Source organism: Diplotaxodon limnothrissa, linkage group LG9 (assembly GCF_057381915.1).
Source record: "Diplotaxodon limnothrissa isolate DT_005_m linkage group LG9, D_limnothrissa_male_GT1.1, whole genome shotgun sequence".
Classification (NCBI taxonomy): Eukaryota; Metazoa; Chordata; class Actinopteri; order Cichliformes; family Cichlidae; genus Diplotaxodon; species Diplotaxodon limnothrissa.
This window is the reverse complement of record NC_140604.1, coordinates 1,379,142-1,382,861: the sequence shown is the minus strand read 5'-3', so window position 1 is coordinate 1,382,861 and position 3,720 is coordinate 1,379,142. Positions and strand designations below refer to the sequence as shown.

Genomic DNA, 3,720 nt, shown 5'->3' with positions numbered 1-3,720 from the left:
TTAAATATCTCTGGTTACAACTAAAACAGCTTTCATCAACTTAAACCAAATTTGTTCCACTGGGCCCACGCACACACACTAACTTGTCCATATTACACCTGAAGCATAGTATTCGTTGCAGGCCTGTTTCGAAGTTCGGGTGTGGTGAGGCCTCAAAGTTATGGCCACTTCACTCAAACTGAGCATTAAACAAAAACACGTGCACGTTAGTTCCAGTTAGTACTCACAAGTCTAGTGAGGGGTAGTCAGAAAGTCAGAGCAGTTAGCAGTCGCAGCTAAACAGCTCTCACAGTGAAGACAATCGGTGGCTGGGCCAGTTCTGGACAGGCATATATGAGGGGACAGACAGAAATGTAAAGGCGGCATGGTGGGAAAGGGGTGGGGGTTGAGTGTGGCGCTGTGGAAAACTGTTTTTGTCATGTAATTGGATTGCACTTTTTCAGGCCTCTACCCTAACACCTGACCAACTCCCACCTGTAGCTTCTGCTGCTCTAGCTCTTAGGTTCACTGAGGCGAGCAAACACCCTGACTGTCAGGGCCCTGGGTCTCCTGACCCAGCATGTTTAGTTCTTTGTGATTGTTGTATTATTGTACTTGTGTGAGTTATTCTATGGTTTCTAGTTTTGATCCCTTGCCCTTCATGTTCCTCTGTGTCCCCTCTGTTCTGTGTAAGTCCTCTGCCTTATGGTTTGTCTCTGTGTTTCTTAGTTGCTGTCTCCACCGTTTCAAGTTCGCGTCTCTGTGTGATACTTCCTGTTTTACTTTGATGGTCCGTGTCTTATGTGAATGCATCCTGCTTTGCTTGTCTCGTCAGTCCTGATTTCTCCCAGCTGTGCCCTCCTTCTGTGTCTCATTCCCCTCGTTACTTCCCAGTGTATTTCAACCCTGTGTTTCTCTGAATCAGTATTGCGTCGTCCCTCATGCTGTGTGGATCTCCCTGTGTCTCACTGTGAGTTTAGTTTGTGAGTTTCCAGTTTAGTTTAGTTTGCTTTTGTATGACTTTCTCCTGCCCGCAAATAAAGCTGAGTTCTTTGTGTTTAAACCTCGTGCCTGAGTGCCTGCATTTTGGGTCAGAACTCCTTCCTGCCGCACAGCGACTCATGACACTGACCATGTTAAGGTGGCCAATCACCAGGGGGAAAACTGAAAAGTAAAGCAACAAATTATAAAATAAAATATTTCTCATCAGATTCTGACAACTAAAAACATGACATTTACTTTAATTGGGTGGCCTATGTCTAATATATTTGAAAGCAACAATAACACTTCTCATTATTGCCAATATTAGCAAAACTAAAAACGGTAGGCCCAGTTATAAAAACAAGTCAGTTCACAAAGTCTTGTAAAATAAAACTAAAAAACAGAATAAAAAAATAAAGCATATAATAAAATATCCATCCAGATCTTTGCAACCAACAACATAAAATTTATCTTAATTTGATGGTCTAATTCTTAAAAAGATCAGCATAGTAATTAAAAAAACAAAAACACAATTCACCATGTCTCTTCCTTCAATTCTCAAACTAATTTGTAGAACACAACAGATTTAGGAAAGAACATATTAAGTATGTTAAGCTTATTTGTTTTTTGAGGGGGTTTGTTGTTTGTTTGTTTTTTCCTTCGTTTTACAATGAACAGAACTCCATATCCACTCTTCTTTCTTCTCAATCAACTCTATAACAACAGTATCCTGTTTCCCTTTACAAAAACTCTCACAAATTCATGTCCAAGTTATTTGTTATGGACTTCTCATGGGCCAAGATCACCAAATTCCTCTTTCTAATATGCAACATGATGCGACGATAGGGGGTTAGGATCTGTGACAAAGTGGAGAAGGAACTCTCTCACAATGCTGAAGATACACCATTTACCAGGGCTGTTACTCAGGAAAGGCTTCCTTGTACTCCTGCAGGGCTTTACACACAGTGGACAGGTTTGTTTCCTTTGAACATTTTTTGAGCAGCATCTGTTTTGCCACAAGAACTTCATATTTCAGACTTACAACATCTGCTACAGTGCCATCAGCCATCACAGCCAGAGGGTGCAGCAGGGTGAGATCTAGAAATGTCCTAGATTTTGTTGCAAGACTAGATATGTCTCTCATCAGGTCAGTATTCTTGTGTGAAAATCTACTTTCCATTTCTAAAATGGCCCTGTCAAGGATGTTGAGCAGGGATCTTTTGAGAGACTGATGGGGAGAAATGGTAGGGGCACCAGAGCCTGTATGGCCCAAAGTTGAGAGCATAACACTTTGAGCTAGGTGTTTGCTATATTGTTGTCCTTCTCTTTGTTGGATGTGACTAATCTTCAGCAGGAGATCAAATGCTCCACTAACAACCTCAGAAGCACTGCAAAGATCAGCTGACTGAGACTGTAGAATAACATTTGCTGGTTTTAAGACACCAAGCACTCGCACTAGGAACTTTCCATTCTCAGAGAAGTGATGCCTCTGAATTTGTCATAGCAGGCCTGATGCCTCAGTGCACAGGCCAACTGCAGCATCATCATCATCTTCTGTTGTCTCAGACAGGATACTAAGGATTTCTTCTTAATTTTCCACAATGCACATTCTCACCTCATAGTGGCTTGTCCATCTGATCTCAAGCAGCCTTTTTAGACAAGGTGCATCATGTTTATTGAGGACATAGTGGTGGTGAAAAAAAGTTCTAGGTTGAACAAAATAAACAAAAAATATCTATTCACACACGGCTTACTCTGCGTGGCATGCACAACCACTAAGTGCAGTTGGTGGATGTAGCAGTAATAATAATGGATTGGATTTATATAGCGCTTGTCAAGGCACCCAAAGCGCTTTACAATGCCACTGTTCATTCACTCTGGCATTCACACACTGGTGGAGGCAGCTACGGTTGTAGCAGACTGACAGAAGCGAGGCTGCCATATCGCGCCATCGGCCCCTCTGGCCAACACCAGTAGGCAGTAGGGTAAAGTGTCTTGCCCAAGGACACAACGACCAGGACAGAGAGCCCAGGATTCGAACCAGCGACCTTCCGGTTACAGATGCGCTTCCCAACCCCCTGAGCCACAGTCGCCCTAGCAGTGGCTGTATGGGACATATCTGTCATGCCTCTTTTGGAGCAGAGCTTGCACATCACCTCTAACCCCACTCATCACAGAAGCACTGGCTAAGTATACTGTCAGCATCATCAGGTGTAATCTCAGTTCTTTGATCTTTGGGCTGAAGGAAGGACAACACTCTGTGTATAAATGCTCAATCAACAATCATTTAAATAGTCAACGGTGCAATAGACTCAATACTTGAAATGTGCAATTCACTTGTATTTTTATTTTTATTCCTATTTATTCTATTTATCCCCTTCGTATATTTTATTTATATTGTCTCTGTATTTATATATATGTGTGTGTGTGTGTGTGTGTGTGTGTGTGTGTGTGTGTGTGTGTGTGTGTGTGTGTGTGTGTGTGTGTGTGTATATATATATATATATATATATATATATATAAAAATAATATTCTGTAACTCTGTAACTTCTGTCGGTGCTGTGCTTTTTTGGAAATCGAATTTCCCAGAGGAACCCACCCGAGGGATTAATAAAGTTCTATCTAATTTTATTCCATACAAACACTTTTGAGCATAAACCTTCCAGATGGGAGATGAGCGTGGGAGGGGGTCAGCCTGATCTCGACATGTCTGAGCGTTTCTCACATTCCTATAGCTTCAGTTCCCCTCCAAAGTCATAA

At 41.9% G+C, this 3,720-nt stretch overlaps 1 pseudogene; it reads right to left on the bottom strand.

Moving 5' to 3' along the window:
* Positions 1-1,879: 1,879 nt before the first annotated feature.
* LOC146624956 (uncharacterized) lies at positions 1,880-3,165 on the bottom strand (annotated as a pseudogene).
* Between the last annotated feature and the right edge of the window lie 555 nt (positions 3,166-3,720).